Below are 18,450 nucleotides of genomic sequence, written 5' to 3'. Positions count from 1 at the left end.
CCCATGAGAGAGAGAGAGAGAGAGAGAGAGAGAGAGAGAGAGAGAGAGAGAGAGAGAGAGAGAGAGAGAGAGAGAGTAGCAGAAGCAGAAAGGGCTGATCTGGGGCACGAAACAGGGAAAAAGGCTTTCCTCGCTAAAGCTTCCCACTTCACAGGTACAAAATTTAATTGCAAGGGAAAAACCCTGCCCCGAAAAAGAGAAAAATAGTGTGAAACCTTGAAAAATAAACCTATTTTTAAAAAAAATTCCCCTTGGCAAATTCAAGGAAAGAAATTTTTTATGTTTGGAAAAATGATTTTTCCTGAGCACCGGTAGGGCTGGAGACTCGAGTCCCAGTATCTCTCTCTCTCATTAGTCTCAGCACTCAGCCCATTGAAGGTGGTTCTGCACATGTGGGCACTATGATTGTATAGTTTTGCTTAGGCCACATTGGCTGAATGAACTTGCAAAGGCCGCATGGCCAATAGGCGGCGACTCTCTCTCTCTCTCTCTCTCTCTCTCTCTCTCTCTCTCTCTCCCTCCCTTTTTGATTGACAATTAAGATCCGGTTTTGAGTGCTTAGCGTGCAAAAAAGGGCAAATATTATGTCTAAAAATAATGAAGCAATTCATCTCGAGAGCCTACTTAACATTCAAATTCTAGTATTAATAGACAATCAAGTCTTCTTATGAAAAGCTACAAACTTTTTTTCTATCAAGAGATTTAATCGCACGACCATGGGTATTTTGGGAATTTGTGACAAAATATTGGGGATGTTTTGGGAATTTTTGAAATGAGGTGCTTTGGGGCCATGCGTGTGCAGATAGTTGCGCGTGCAGCCCATCGAGATTCGAGGCCATCGACGAGAGAGAGAGAGAGAGAGAGAGAGAGAGAGAGAGAGAGAGAGAGAGAGAGAGAGAGAGACCTTGTTACTTGTCTGAGTCTCTGAACGGCGGATGACCCTGTACTGCCAGCACTACAGATACCACCCTGGACTGAGCCACCGAGGAAACCAACGTAGTCAAATAATCAAAGCAAAGGCCGCCTCTCTCTCTCTCTCTCTCTCTCTCTCTCTCTCTCTCTCTCTCTCTCTCTCTCTGTGCGTGCCTATGCGACCGATGACTACAGAGTGCACTGTCGGAGCAAGCTCCTGTTGACGCGTGTCGGGGTGGGTGGGGGCGGGGGGGGGGGGGGACTGATGACTACAGAGTGCGCTGTCGGAGCAAGCTCCTGTTGACGCGTGTCAGGGGGGGGACCGGAATCCATCCCCCTTTTATACTAGTATAGATGAGTGATGCAACTTAGCCATGGTGAATGTGAATGTGAATGTGAATGTAAATGTATATGTATGTATGCACATATGTGTGTGTTCGTATGTAATACTTTATTTGTACAATGTGTATGTATGTGTGAAAGACATACATATGTGTTACACACACACATGGTGTGTATATGTACATTGTATGTATGTATGTATATATATATATTACACACACACACATAGTATGTGATACCCCCCCCCCCCCCCCCCCCCCCTTACATATACGATATGAGTATGAAATAATGAGGGGCTACCCCTATTGTATACGCTTATGTACAAAATCCAAAACCCCCCCTCTTGTACACTCACGTGGTACTGTAGGAAAAAACATAGTGAATCCCCCGGGTAGATGCATCACTATTTCCGAAGCGTAAACCACTTGCTAGCCGTACCTTTCAAATATCTGAGGATTTTCTTCATTGCTTCCCAATGCTTCTTGCCAGGGTTTGCCATGTACCTACTAACCACTCTCACTGCATGTGCAATGTTTGGTCTTGTGGCTACCATAGCGTACATCAAATTGCCTACTGCTGAAGAATATGGCACTTTCGCCATTTCCTCTTTCTCAGCCTGTCTTGGGAGAGTCTTCCTTACTAAGTTTGGAGTAGGCTTGCATTGGGGTACTCGATGACTTCCCCCCCTGCATACTAAAACGTTGCAAGACTTTGTGAATGTACTTTTCTTGAGATAATTCAAGAATCCCACGTTGCCTGTCTCTCTTGATGTGCATACCAAGAAAGTCATTGGCATCTCCCAAATCTTTCACGGAAAACTGAGTGCTTAGCATCTTTTTCAACTGATTGATCTCATCAATTGATTTGTTTGTGATAAGCATATCATCTACATACAAAATCAAGATGATTAGAGAACCATCATTCAATCTTTTTGTGTATAAGGAGTGATCCTCTTGACTTCTTATGTAACCCTGAGATTGCATGAATTTGTCGAATTTTTCATACCACTACCTTGAACCTTGCTTGAGACCATAGAGTACCTTTTTAAGTCTACAAACCAATTATGTCCGCGTTCGCTTTTGGGTTTCACATACGAAGCCCTCTGGTTGTTTCTTGTAGACATCTTCATCTAGATCCCCTTGAAAAAAGGATGTGTTCACATCCAGTTGGACAAGTTCCATGTCCTCGATAGCAACCAAGCCAAGCACACTGTGAAGTGTAGTCATCTTGACTGCTGGAGAGAAAATCTCATTGAAATCCACACCTTTTTGTTGCTTGAAGCCCTTGGCAACTAGACGAGCCTTGTATCTAGGCTCGGGATCTTCGGCCGTATACTTCTTCTTGTATACCCACTTGCAAGGTAAAGCATTTTTGCCTTTTGGTAATTCAACCAAATCCATGTCTCATCAGCCACAATCGAATTATATTTTGATTGCATAGCCTGCTCCCACTTAACGCTATCATCCATTTGTATAGCTTCTTTGTAGCAGGTTGTCTCTCCACTGTCAGTGACCAAAATGTGGTGTATACCCGGTTCAAACCGCTCAAGCGCACGTGCTACTCTCTCAGAGCGTCTGAGTGCCTGACTGTTAGACTCTACTCTCTCCGAAGCAATCTTAGTATCTTGCACTTGAGGATTATGTGCAACACTACTGAACTGAGTTGGTTTGGAGGCTACATCCTCAAAATGAACGCGTATGTACTCAACTTCTTTGATGGGCTTCTTGCGCATTTTTGATTCGTTGAAAATCACATGTGAGCTAAAAATGACTTTGTTTGATTATGGGTGCCAGAGACGATATCCCATCTCTCCATTTGCACCATAGCCGATAAAAATACATTTGTGTGACCTGGGATCTAACTTGCGATGAAGTTCTTTGGGCACATGTGCATATGCCTCACATCCAAATACACGTAAATGCTCATAGCTTGCCAGTCCATAATTCCTCTGGAATTTTGAAATTCAAAGGAGAACTAGGTGACCTGTTGATGATGTGCACTGTTGTTAGAACAGCTTCCCCCCAAAAATCTGGAGTAAGCTTCACCATAGACATCATAGAGACAACTTGCTCTTGAATCGTACGATTCATTCTTTCAGGTATCCCATTTTGTGCAGGTGTGTACGGAGCAGTAAACTACCGCCGAATGCCTCTTTCTTGCAAAAATCCTTGAACTCTGTGGAGACGTATTCTCTACCATTGTCCGTGCGAAAAGCCTTGAGCTTTTTTCTTGTTTGGTTCTCAACCATGGCGAGGAATTTTTGGAACATTGAAAAGACCTCTTACTTACGCTTAAGGAGATACACCCACACTTTTCTGGTGGAATCATCTATGAACGTTAGAAAGTAGTTTGCCCCCCCTAGAGTTTTATGTGGCATTGGACCACACAAATCACTGTGCACCAAGTCTAGGGGTTCACCTAGTTTCTTGTTCAATGGCAAAGATGTCAACCTAGTCTGTTTTTCGTATAGACAATGCTCACACAATGAAAAGTCCGTGTAATCTAACACAGGTAAGTAGCCAAAACGCTGAAGTGTTTTCATTTCCTTTTGGCTAATATGCCCTAGCTGGCTATGCCATAACTCAGTAGACGGCAGCTCGGCAACATAGATAGAGTGTTCGTCGACACTCAAAACAAACAAAGAGTATATGGATCCGTTTTTGCTACCTTTCATCATGACAAGGTTGTTCTTGTGGATCATCCCATAACGATTACCAAAAACTGTAGTGTAGCCAAGATCATCCAATTGCCCAATAGAAAACAACATTTTTGTAAATTTGGGCACATGTCTGACATTCTGTAACACAAAGGTAGTGCCATTATGCATATGAAGTTTCACATCACCAATGCCAATAATGTCAAGCTCATAGGAATCACCAAGCTTGACTATGCCATGCATGGATGAATAAGAAGAAAACCACTCTCTATGCGGTGTGACATGAAAACTTGCACCAGAATCAAGAATCCAATTTTGTGCATAACCCTCATCCTGTGCCACTAAAGCATCTGGAGTGAGATCTGAAGTGAAAATGAGAACATCTGACGGATCTGTTGTCACCTGGCATGAATTTTTGTGGGCATAATGATCATCACTGGAGGAGGAGCATCCTCTACTGTAGTGGTAGGTATGGGAGAGTCAACAACATTGAGCCCCTCAATCTTTATTGTACTTTTGCCTTTGCCAAAATTATCCTTTTGCATGTTTTTCTTATCTCTTAGGTAACTGTGACAATCCTTTTTGTAATGGCCCTTCTTGTGGCAATAGTAACACTCGACATTTTTGGCACTGCAGTCTCTACTTTGGTTCCTGTGTCTGCTAGGACTACGAGGATGTCGCTCTCTACTTTTTCTTATGTATTTGTTCCTGTCACAGCCTCTTGCTTTTGTTGAACTGCTAGCCATATATGTATCTCCATGACTAGCACCATCGAGAAATTTACGAAGAATCTCTTCAGTGAGCAACACATCTATGATAGAATTGAACTCTAACTTTCAATTCGGAGCCGAATTGTTAATGGCTGTGCACAAGATATCCCATGAACTGGGTAGAGAGCATAGCAAGAATATAGACTTGAGTTTTTCGTCAAACTCCTTAAAGCCCTGAGATGTCAGTCGACTGAACAAGGAGTTGAACTCATTTAAGTGACCAGAAACTGTGCTACCTTCTTTCATGTTGAGCTTCATAAGCTTTTTCATGAGAAAAACTTTGTTGGATGCACTTTTTCTCTCCCATGCTGAACATAAGCTATCCCAACGTTCCTTCGTTGTTGTCTTCCCTATGATAGTGAAGAACACTGACTCGGCTAGATGTAGACATATCGTAACCATGAATTTTGCATCCAAAAGTTCCCACTAAGCTTGTGTATAGTCATCATCCTCTGCATGCTCTTTCAACGGTTCTGAGAGGCCTTTGTTTATCAAAACATCTTTCATGCGCTCTTTCCACATGGTGAAGTTGCTACCGTCGAACTTGCGAATGAAATACTCCTCCTTTTCTGAAGAAGAATCCATCGCTGACAAGAGGGTTTGAGAGGTGCCAAACTATGGCGAGAAGCTGTAGAAATTTGGGCAGAGTAACCTTTCTATCGAGAGTAAAATCTCAACCGGAATAGACTCAAAAGTGCCAACAATGAATATCACGACTCGCGGGAAGGAAATTTGGCAGAGTCTCCTTTGTATGAGGAGTCAAAACTCAACTCATAAATGTGCCAACTGCACTAACTGGGCATCTGTTGCACAAAACCACTACTGTGTGACCGCCAACTTAACGTCAAAATCATAAATAACCGTCCAGATACATATCCTATGGCGATGGTACCGTAAAGGGGAACTCCAGCTACCTGTATCACTGAAAGTGTCTTAACATTTGAGCACACCCCAGCTCAAATAAAACCTCACGCTATCGACCCTCCAAAGGCTAATGTAGACACAAATGGACTAGCAATAGTCTCAGAAAGGTCTCTTCCGGTCCAACTCTCAGAAACGGCTGGGAAAAACTGCCAAAATAGCCAAAAATGGCTCCACACCTAGTACAGTGGACAGTGTTTGCAACTCACCGTACATGAGTAAAACCGCCTCAAACAGGCGCCAAGAACTGCTGCATACAGTAAAAGTGATCCCTGCGGGGATATCTGCTCTCAAAAGAGCTCAGTAGCACTAGGTGTGCTCACATCAAAATGCATCTGTCAATGCATTTTTCCGTAGAGAATCTGCTATCAAAGTGACTGCCAAATCGCCTGTGAAAGCATTGTGTCTGGTAAAATGGAGAATCTGTGTGTGAAAAAGGCTGAAAACCCCCTTCTAACCTGTAATCTGCGTGTCTATGTCGCTATGTGCCAATTTTTGCCACCGAGAAGAAATCTGCTATAGTCGAATAGCCGCCAAAGGTGTCGTATCCATAAACTATGTCGTACAGTGCGATTGGTGCGCTTGGTGCCAATGTCGGGTGTCACTCCTCTACGATAGAGGTACCTCACCTGCGCATGTTGCAAGAACAGTCGTCAATCACGAGAACATGCTCGTCTGGGGAAACGCTCGGTGCCTAGGTCGGATGTCGGAGATCCGCCACAATGAATAGTGTTGATCTGGTGGGCATGAGCGGTGTCGATGTCGATGTCGCCTTTCGCTGTCGGGCTGAAGTGGCTAGCTTAGTAGCCATAAAACACCGATGTTCGAGTGTCTGGCCATAAAGGTTGAGTCAAACTAGTGTTGAAAATCGATGCCCTAAACTCTCAAGAGGCAAGGAGCCAAGCCAATGTCAGCCACTCTCCCCGATTTCGACGCCGATGTCAAAGTCGGTAAATCTGGTGTTCTCTCTCTCTCTCTCTCTCTCTCTCTCTCTCTCTCTCTCTCTCTCTCTCGGGGTTAGATGTCGAGGATGTCGAAAAGGGTAGTCGGGGCTGTCAAAGGCTTTTGGTGGTCTCGTGGGAGCGATCCCCTGCACACACTTAAGTGTGTAAATGAAAGATTGAATTTTTTTATATTTTTGGTCGATTATAAAAATTGCAGGTTGCCAGCAGTTAATGAGTCAGAGAAGGAGACTGTGTGTGTGTGTGTGTGTGTGTGTGTGGCTTGGCTTTGCTCGATACCCCTGACTTTGTTGTGCCCCTCCAAGCTCGTGTTATCTATCTACTTGGTTCTGTTGCTTGAATTGCACTGTCCGCTCTCACTGCTTGATGCCAACAGCACTGCCAACACTGAAAATCTCCAAGGGTTTACCGCGCGATGTTTTTCCGCGTTTTGTAGAGAGAAGCTCTAAATTCAATGAGAGAAACAAGAGAGAGGAGGGCACGTTTTTTTGTGTGTTTAAAGTATTATTGTGACTTTATCCGCTGTTATTACAGCTATTATTACCACTGTTATTACCACGCTCATTACCGTCGTTATATCCGCTGCCCAAATTTAGCGCCTAAACTTTCAAATTCTGGATTAACTGCCCCCCCCCCCCCCCCCCGCTCCAAATTTTGGTGTTTCCCTTCTCTCAATAAAAATTAAAGAGTATTGTATATAAATTTCAAATATAAAAAAGAAGAGAAAGAAAGAGAGAGAGAGAGAGAGAAAGAGAAAGAGGGGGGAGAAGGAGGCGGGGGATATAAGGCCCGGTTCAAACACTAGGGCAGAAATGCTTCCCATAGGGGCGTTTAAGTTGGGTGGCAAAAACCTATTTGCTGCAATAGTTATCACCATCCTTCGGGCCCTCTATTTTTCTTCCGGCACCCCCCCCCCCCCCCCCCCCCCCCCCCCCCCTCTCGGAAGAGCTGCTGGCCTCTCTCCACCTCTCTCTGTTTTTTGCTCTTCTTCCTCCAACATCGTTTAGACGAGGTGGCGGTAGACCTGCAGGAAGCCTTTCTTCCTCCAGCCTCGTCTGAACCCAACCTAAGATTACCCTTGCTTACAACTAAAATAATCATTGTCAATTGATTAACATAATTGAGCTTATTCTCAATCTAAAGAGAGGAAGAGGAGGGAGAGAGAGGTGAATGGATTACACGATAAAAGAACTTCATAACTGCAAAATGTTTATGAATCATCTTCCAAAAGATTTCTACATGAAGCATCATCCAATTCTAAGCCCATGGCTCCTAAATCAATAAAGAGAGAAATGGAATTGTCGTTTGTGGATGCATTGCGAGCTTCATCATCGCCGAGTTCGTCATCCTCCATCTTATCATCTTCATCATCATGACAATCATCCTTGCTAAGACTTACTACCGCTGGACTTGATTCATCGACCTCCCTCTCTTCTGTTTCCACCTCATCCAAAGTCGGAGGTGGAAGAGGGTCGAAGATAGTCTCCACTTCATTAGTGGAAAAAATAGTTCTTCCCCGAGGTGTTACGGGAATTACGAACCAAATTTTTGGTTGGTGGATTGCTGGGATATAGATGACCTATAAAATAGAAGCTCAAAGTGAGTAACATTGGTATAACTAACGCTACAACAAGTAAATAAGAATAAAAAAGGTACATGTCACTCACCTGCTCACAATTGCGTGGTAAAACTAAATTATCATACCTCCCTGTGTGATGCACACTAGAGTCCACCATGTAGAGGCCATTCTCATGTCGTCTAGACACATTTGAAAACCACTTGCACTCGAAGATGAAGCTATGAAAGGTTCTAAAATTAACCTTTAGTATCCTTTCAATAGTTCCACAGTACTTGGCTTCATCACCGTCTGTGTCAAAGTTGCCCATGATGGCACAATCCATGGTGGTTCTACGCTCATCAATGTGGCATGTACGAAAGTGACGACCCTTTGACCACATAGAGTTAAAGGAAAGGCACTACAAAATAGAAAAATATATTAATTTATCAAATACATATTAAAGATAATTTCAAGAAATAGCGAGACAATATGGTTTAGGTATATGAGTACTCTACCTTTGGTACGCAGCCTTGTGCATACTCCCATCCTTTGTTGGTGATATCTTCTTCGTGCGCTTTTGTCTCGGTCATTCTCTCATGAATCCACTCTGCGCTAATGAGATCTAGGAAACATGCAAGGTGTCTAGGCACTTGGGGTGCCCTCCTTCCTCCATGTGCTTGTTTCCATGCTTCCCTCTCTTGCAAACGCCTGGACTTTGCCACTGTCCACAAGTCCACCCACTTGGTCATAATCTTTGCATTGAGAATGCAAAAGTTATCGACCACTCGGGATATATCCATGTTGAGTAATTTCCCCTTTCCACTTGTCAAGTGTGAAGCCATCCTTGAATCTTCCTCGTCTGACCACATGCGAGGGAGAGAAGGATCAACTTGTGCCAAATACTCTGATATGTAAACAAATGCCTCTTGAAAAATCCACCCTTTGGTCATACATGCCTCTGGTTGAGACCGTAGCTGCACAAAATCTTTGAGAGTCTTTAAAAACCTCTCTAAGAAGAACATCCATCGTGCATGCACTACTCCACATATAGCTATCTCCACAACCACGTGAACCAGGAGGTGAATTTGACTAAGAAGGAACAATTAAGGAAATGCATCTTCAATGGCACACACAGTTTTTGTTGCAAGCGTTTGAGCAGCAGGGATAGCATCTATTTCAATTTCCTTGGAGCTCACAAATCTGCAAGGATACACTAAGTGCTAGTTGAAATTATTATGTACATAAAAAAGGTGTAGTCGAGTGGAGCCTTGTGGTGTACCTTACTAGCTCTCCTAATTTGAAAATAGCATCCTTGACTTTCTTGTCCCGACATATACACATACTCACCGGCAGAATGAACTACAATGTAAATCAGGAAAAGGGAAAGTGAGTGATAGTCATACACACAAACTATAGATAGAATATGGAGTATGAAGATTACCTGAAGCATTGTGCTAATAATGGGACTTCAACCCATACAATTGAACGCTTCCACCCTTCTTTGCTTTTGCGAAAGCTCCCTTTAGCGACCTCATGTATCCTGTTGGTGTGCGAATAGAGGCAATGATACCCTTCACCTTGTCTAATTCTTCTTTTTCTAGCATCCATGGTGCTTTAAGGAAGCACAATCTTTCCATTTGGGGCATGCCGTGGAGTGGCAGAGCGGGGAGACGTTTTAAAAGCCTCAAATCCTCCCTCGCACCCAAAGAGTCCTTCTTGCCAATAATGTGGTCCCATAGTCTTTGGGTTACATTCTTGAATATGTGCATGGGATCCAAGAGGTGTTGTATTTTTAAGTCCTTCCAATATGGAAGCCATAAAAATATGGAGTACCTTGACATACCTTTTGGTAGAGGACACGGAGCTAGATTGTTGTTGTGGTGTTCCTCCCAAATGGTTGCCCAATCTGCCATTGTGAGCTTTAGAGGAGCCTTCCCATTTGCTGGAGCCTTGTGCTTGATATGTCCTTGGGGTAAGAAACGATGGTTGTTTGGATAGATTACCTTGCACAAGGAATCTAGCCTCTCCGTCACCAATGATGGCCCGCAAGTAGGACATGCATTGTGGCCCGATGTGGACAACCCTGCATACATATCATATGGTTAGAGAGATGAGTGAGCTAAAGGGAGATAAAGGGAGAGAGGAAATGAGGCAAATAGAGATAGAGGACAGGGGATTACCAAAAATCTCTCCAAGCCCAGGATAGTCGTGCATAGTCCACATAAGCATTCCCCTCACTTGAGCCTCTCTCCCCCCCTTTGCAAGTGAGACATCGACAACATGAATGCCTCTACATAACTCCTCCAACTCCTCGATGAGGGGCTCAAGGTAAATGTCAATATTTGACACTTTGTACTTCCCTGGCACAAGCAAGGAAAGAAGTATATTGCCCTTTATGGTTGTCTCCCATGGTGGAATATTGTAGTTGACGATCACCACAGGCCAAGTGCTCCATGAAGTAGACTTAGTGCCAAAGGGGTTGATGCCATCACTTGCTAACCCAAGCATCAAGTGTCGAGGCTGCAACCCAAACTCTGGCCATTGAGTTTTGATGTGTCTCCATGCAGGTGAATCGGCAGGGACATGCATCATTCCATCATTTGAGCTATGGTTTGCGTGCCACGCGAGAAGCTCCACGGTAGACCTGCTTTTAAACATGTGTTGGGTGCGAGGAATTAATGGAAAAGGTCTTAATACCTTGCGGGGCAGGTGTGTTCTGCTCACACCTGTCTTGTATCGTGCCTCCCCGCACACGGGACATGAGGTAGAATGTGCATGCTCATTGCAATATAGCATGCAATTGTTGAAGCACGCATGGATGCGCTCATACTCCATTCCAAGTGCAGTGACATACGATCTAGCTCATCGACGATCTCGAGGCATGTGGTGATCAGCTGGCAACATTTTGCCCATCAAACTACAACAAACATGCATATTAGTATAATTTCTAGAAGACGACACCATAAAGAGAGAGGGAGAGAGTATATAAAAGCCACATTCCATACTTACAGAAGTAGTGCATTGACACTTGCATTACTCCAAATGAATTCTTCTTGCAAGTTGAGTAATTCCAATGATGCTCGGAGCACCGAGTACCGTGTACCATCGTAAAGAGGTGTTCGGGCACTCGACATCAATCTATCCTCCATTTTGGCAGCCCGTTTAGTGCAGGCTTGACAATCCTCTTCGCACACATCACGCTCATGAGCTATAACTCATCACACATGTCGAACATGTACTCATCCTCTACCTCAAAGTGTGACGAAGACGCCGTAGGAGCTACCGACGTAGAGCCAACGGCAGGATCACCATGCGGTGCCCCAAATCTCCCAGTCGCTCTTGCCTCTGCCGGTCGGCCTTGCGCGCCGGTGCACCACCATCGAACACAAACCAATGGGGCACCTCCTCAAGCGGCGGGTGAGTCGTGCTATCATCTCTCCAAGCGCTTTTCCGAGGATGCCAAAGCCCTTCGTTCTCCACGTGCTCCAAAGCAATGCGCCTCAAGCGAGGAATTGCCCTTTTGTACTTGGCACAAGGACAAGGTAGTTTTTCCTTGGGCAAATGATCTCGCTTTGGGACTCCAGGAGAACCACGATCATCCCAGTCGATTTCCTGCACACGCGAAAGGTTGTTTATTTAGTCATGTGTCCTAAAAAATAAATAATTAAAAAAACACTTAATTCCATTAGAAAAATTACATATAGTTAAAGTCAAAGGGAATAAATGACAATGAGTGTTAAAATCATTTTTTAGCTAAAAAAGATTTTAAAAATTCAATTAATAAACATTTAAAAGTACTACAAAATAAAGTATCCATAAAAAATTAAAAATCTTCATCAAAAAACTCAAAAGGCTAAAAGATGAAATAATGTATAGCTAACGGTAGGGGGGGTGGTTTGTATCCCCCCCCCCCCCCCCCCCCCCCCCCCCCCCCTGCAACCTCGGATTCGCATGTATCCGTTTGAAATGATTGGCCATGGTAATGTGGGCGGTAATCAGTGCGATAATAGCTGGCGCCTAAAAAAGGAAAGAAGGCAGAGTATGCCGCATTTTTGCAGCATACCCTTCCTTCCCTACGTTCTTGCTCTCCGCCATCTCTCCCAAGCTTCCCCCATCTCTCTCTTTCCTTCAACAAGCCTCCCCCCCCCCCCCCCACCTCTCCCTTCCCCCTCTCTCCTTCTCCAAGCTTCTCAACTTTCGTCGAAGAGGGTTTCGTCCAAGTTTAGGCAAGGGGGTATTCCGCCATCTTCTTTGGACGCTCAACCTATTCGAAGCACAACCGTGCTACAAAGAAGAGGTTAACACAAAATCACATCCTCCCTCTTCCCCTTTTGTTTTCTACCACACACACACACACACACACACACACACACACACACACACACACACACACACACACACACATAAATAAATAAAAAAATAGAGAAAATAGAAAATCCATTATAACATACCTCGTTCATTAGGAAACGGTTGTTTCGCACGACTTGTTTGAAATGGTTGTTTTGCTAAGCACGTTTGAAAATGGTTGCTTTGCTACATACATTTGAAAATGATTGATTTTTCACGCACGTTTTATAAATGATTGTTTGGATAGTGTTAGATGAAATAGAGAGAGAGAGAAAGAGATAAATGAAGAGAGAGAGAGAGAGAGAGAGAGAGAGAGAGAGAGAGAGAGAGAGAAAGAGAGATATTTAAAGAGAGGGAGAGAAATAGATAAAGAGAGTGAGAGAGGGAGAGAAATGTTAGATAAAGAGAGGTAAATGTTAAATAGAGAGAGAGAGAGAGAGACCAGGCATTGCCGAGCCTTCCAACAGTGTCGTCAAGGATCCGGCAGAGGAAAAAATAAGTTTTTCTTCTTTTTTTCTTTGATTTCCAAAATCGGCTATCCCTACGTAGTTAACCATAAACCATGAGTGTCATAGGTTTTTTTTTTTGTTATTTGCAAGTATGGCCATCCTACACCTACCCTTCTCAGATTCCTGCACCGATCGTAGATCCTGACTTACAACGGGCTATCTCTTTACGAGAGCAGCACCTTCGTTTGACGGAGGATTTTTTTGGCCGCTACACTCTATAGCAGCTTGTGACCTACGGCACTTCTCCATAGACTACACCATGGGGGAGTCAGGGAGGGACTTCTTACCGACAGAGCCTCGCACCGACAACACCTTCCTCTACTCTCCCTTCCTATCGTCCTACTCCTATTTCATCACAGGGTCCTACTCCCCTTGCATCATAGGGTCCTACTCCCCTTGTATCACAAGATCCTACTCCCATGGCATCACAAGGTCCTACGCCACTCCATTCCACTCCGGCTTTGCCAGAACATCGTCGACGGACTTCCTCTCGCAGTTCGCATTGACGCTTGTCTCAGGGCAGCGAGCGTCGTGAGAGACGAAGCGGCGGCAGATCTTGTGGTTTCGCATGTTTTGGTAATGGTGGGGGAACGGAGTCCTTACTTTCAGAGCATGCCGCCCCTGTCGCAGAGGACGAGGATACTGACGCACCCCTGCCAGACACGCATGGGTACTACTACAGGGTTAAATATGGTGGGGAGGTTGATTTCGGCACAGCACAGGGCAAGGCATTTCGATGCCATCTACAAATTCTTATACATTCAACGTAGAAGAATTGTTTTATAAAGTTCAGAGACCAATTGTCTGATCATGCACAGTACATTGAGGACGCTCTGTTAGCTAGATTTCCAAACGCCCCCGATCAACGTTTTTCATAACAATGGTTGGAGGGCTACATAAAGACATTTCTAAAAAACAAGCAGTCCAGTGTGCGGCGCGTAGCAGCCAACCAGGTCAGAGATCCAGATAGGAGTTACTGTGGTGGCAACATGGCAGACGCGGAGTGGGAGTGGGAAATTCAAGAGAAGAGCAATCAAGCTGCAACGGGCTCATCATATAGACAACAACGCGAGGCCCGCGCAACACAAACTCCCACACACTATGGTTCAGGAGGCAAGGGAGCTTGGAAGGATAAATATGTAAAATTATCTGAATTATAACGTCAATCGTTGATTATAAAGATTGTAGTTGATAATTTGGTATTGTTATTGCTAACTTAGGAAAATGTCACTTTCTCTCAACCAACCAGAGAGATGGTCAAGTATCAGGAGTAACATACAGAATTTGATACTTGGTGATGGTTGTTTGAAAACCATATTTCTTGCGAGCAATTCTACGCGGCGGTTGGACCACTACAAGCGGTAATTATAAACAAGTAATTTTGTATCGATTGTTTTGAGCTGTGGATAATTGTTTAATTTGGTTTGGGTTTATGTAGAGTCAAAGTGATCCAACATATGTGGCTCTGGACGACAACGACGATTAGATAAAAGAATGTTTTGTCAAAACTTTCGTAAAGTCTCAATGTGGCACAATGTATATACAACCTTTTACTTTTTATTTTAAATAGTTGATCTTCTACATTTTTAATTGTCAAGGTAAAGTAAATTCAATTTCAATTCTTTGGTATTTTTTATACTCTTCCAAAAAACAATTGATGTCTTATTGTTTTATGCAGGTCAAAAATAAAGGTGCTCATTTGGCCACCCAAATTTGGGTGGCCCAAATAAGCACCTTAATTTTTGAATTGGTGTTTAGCGGTAATATAAACGGTAATAACAGCAGCAATTGTCGCAGTAATAACAACGGATATATTGCCACGACTATTATCGCGCTTAATGCTGATAAACCACTACCACGTTCATAGCCGCGGTTATTGCTGCCCACGCAAATTTTTCTCTCTCCTTTTTCCTTTGTTTTTCCGCGGCAATGTTAGTAGTTATAGACAACTCCTCTTATAGTGCAAGCAACTCAGTGTCGATCTACTGTTGCAGCTCGGCTCTTGTTGCTTATACACACACGATGTGTGTGATATTGGCTCGGACTGCCCGCCGATTGTAAACCCCCCAAGTCTATAACTCGATGCTGCCCGATTGCCACAATTCCTGCTGTCGATTCTACCTTCTCGTTTGTGCTTGTTTCGTTGCTTGGGTGTGTGTAATCCTTGATTTCCAGACTAGCTACTTATACAAACAGTGTGTGTGTGTGTGTGTGTGTGTGTGTGTGTGTGTGTGTGTGTGTGTGTGTGTGTGATTCTTGCAAAGCTCACGACCCATCTTGCCCTCCAATGCTCCTTGCTTGTCTCACTGTTGCCCGATTTTGCCCGAATTCCCACTGCTATGGCCACACAAGGCTCGATTTGCTGCTTGACAATTTCAACCGACCCCTTTCACTCGTGCTGCTTGCTTTTAAGCCTTTGATTTCAGCTCGAATCTACTCGGCTTAGCTCGGCTTCGATTGCCGCTTTGCTCAATGTCTTGGGCTGCTTATTCACCAAGCTCTGTAGAGATTCGTGCTCTCTTACGTGATGCCTTGTGCTCGCCTTTCCCCAAGATGGGCTGCACACACATGGTGTAGCCGAGAATGACGGCGAGCTCTCTGAGCTCTGATACCAATTGTTGTCTGCGTGTACGGAGTGTGCAAGAGAGGAAGAAGAGAATGGGGAAGGGGATGATACACAGACACTCTGTTTGGGTTAGTGGAGAAGAAAGAGAAAAGTCAACCCTCTCTCTTTTTCTCCCTATATTGATTAGGTGAAATAAAGTGTACAAGGGTGGTTTCCCACGGCCACCTGGCCTACACCCCAAAAACATCCTCCTCTAGAGTTAAACCAAATCCTGCGAACTGTGTGGAAAAGTCTAGTACTTTCTCAACCTTGATGACATGCACAAAGGCTGCCACGTGGTCCCTTGGATCCCTATTTCCAAAATATTTCTTGTTAACCCATTTTTGGACTTGATAAGTTTTGATCCTCCTGTGATCTACCATTATAAACATAGGATTCTCTATTCCTTCTTTATGAGCCTTTTCTGGCCTAGGATATGGTACATGTTCCTCTCCTAGGGGTGCTCCTAATCCATAGTTTTTGACTGGTCTAGCAAGTGTTTTTTCTTTTGATCGGCTTCTTTCTTCTCGTTCTTGTTGTGGTGCTCCAGTCTTGATCGGATTTAGCGTTCTCGTTCTACTCTCATCCTGGTATTGCCAATGGAATGGTGGTTCTTCTAGCCCTAGCACGGCATGATATCCACCCCCTTTTGTGTTCACGTTTGGTGTTGCAAACTGCTGAGCCACGCTTGAAGTGATAGTGGTGATGCTTGTGAGATATGAGGCTTAGGCAATGGTTGTTTATACTATTGTGTTGTGGTGTCGTAATCATCTGAGAAGGGATTTTAGACTTGCTTGGGTTTTTATGGGCTTTTGATTCCCTACAGAAGCTTGTGCCACATGGTCTGGGTGAATTGGCTTGTATTCTTGTTTGTACTTATCGATAAAAATAATATGGTTTCCCGTTATCAACTCATCTGAAAACAGGTACAAGACTTTGTCCATGCTTAATTGGTTCACATGGGGTTCCATGCACCGGTAGTAAGAGGTGACTCTTCCTTCCTCGTGCTTGTGAATCCCAATATTTACATGAATCGTTGCCATTCTCTCCACTCTCTTGTCATCTCAGGGGTGCACCTTTAAGAATCTATTCATATAACGTGTGTTCAAAGTGTATTAAAAAACCCCTTTACTTACATGCTAGGGGTAATAAAATGAGTCCTTTTTTTTCAAAAACTTATAGGTTTTTCTCTAGAATCAATTAAAAACCCCTTTTGTTAATATAATTTGGTTAAAATTTATCAATTAAAAAACTGATTCATTTGAACTCATGTGGTAACTCACATGTCTAAGAGGTGAACCCCTAGCTTGTCATGAATATAATAGGCTCCAGAAAGAGTGAGTTTAGGGGGTATTTCTCAAGTCTCCATGACCATCTTCCCTTTTGCTACATTGTCTCCATATTGATTGTAGTTTTATAGGTCTTTGATAATGAGATAGTGTTTTCTCTCCTCATCACAAAGCCTATCACCATTGTCGATTACCATGATTACTGCTGATCCTCTCGTTGGCCGTTCCTCAATATAAATGCATTGATGCCCTTGAACATCAACATACATCAGAGCCCCATGGTCATTGGTTCTCTTAGCAAAAATTACAATGTTTTTTGGCATGTTTAAGGGTTTTTGAGAGGTGCTACCCCCCATGGTCCCTTGTTGCTGGAAACCTCCAAGTTGTTGGCTAGCCATCCACTGATATGATCCTTGAAAAGAGGTATCAATATCACTATATGTTGGTGCTGAGAAATGTATCCTTTCCTGGTTTACACTCTCTTTGTAGACACTAAGCTGACTTGATCTCCGGCCACTCTCTATTCTCTTTAGATACACTTTTTGGATCTCAAATTCATCAATATTTTCACGCAAATAACTATCAGCCCAAAGCTCTTACCCTTAGAAGTTTTCTTGCAGTCGTTCCTTTGTCTTGGTTTGCTTCCAAGCCGCTTTTCCAACTTGTTAAGTTCTTTGCATTCCCAGCTGATCACCAACTTGCAGGATCCTTGGTTCTATCTACTATCTGTACAAAACTTTGACTCTGCAATTATTTGTCAAATCAATAATCCTCACTTATTACTATATATAGAGATAGGATCCACAAATGAGCCTCAAGCCCTAACCTAATAAAACAGGTGGAATGCTAGGATCATAGGAAAGGCTTCTAGACTAGCAAATTCTCAATCTGAGCCCTACAAATGGTCTCTTGCACATCATTAATTTTTCCATGCATTGACCGAGTATGCATAAAATAGGGCCACATTAATTGACCAAGCATTAGCACAAATTTTTCAACCTATGCACGACACATACTCCGAGGCGATACCTTGTCGTTCGGGAGGACTCCGGCTAGGAGGGGGGGAGGCATTCTCAAATGCAGAACCAATAGCAGAAAGAGCAAAAAAGGGCAGGATTTTTGACTATTTTAAGGGTTGTTGTTTGATTGCAAAATGTTTTGGACCAAACCAGGTACATATGCCCTTATACAGCATGTATCTATAGGTATAGGGGCCAAACACCGAATCAAGCCCCTAGGTGTGTGTGTATATAAGTAGAAATAGCCATTTTTCGGGTAAATTATTGGTAAAACGGAGAAATCCAGCCATAAAAATTGCATGTGAGTGTATATAATGTTTTGCGGTGATGTTTTTTATTTATTATGATTTTTTGGGATTTTTTGGGTTTGATTTGCTGTTTTCCTTTTAAGTTTGCTAATTTTCGGCAGAAAAAATATCAAAAATACAAAAAGCAGGTGAAAAACGGTCGTAATGAAAAACAAAAAATATGGGGATGATCAGTGACTATAGGACAACCTATGGTACAGTGGGGGTGCAATTATGATACTGGAGCGGAAAGCGTGTTTTGGCGAGATTTTG

This window comes from Adiantum capillus-veneris, chromosome 26 (assembly GCF_014529385.1).
Source record: "Adiantum capillus-veneris isolate H3 chromosome 26, ASM1452938v2, whole genome shotgun sequence".
Lineage (NCBI taxonomy): Eukaryota > Viridiplantae > Streptophyta > Polypodiopsida > Polypodiales > Pteridaceae > Adiantum > Adiantum capillus-veneris.
This window is presented reverse-complemented; position numbering follows the sequence as displayed.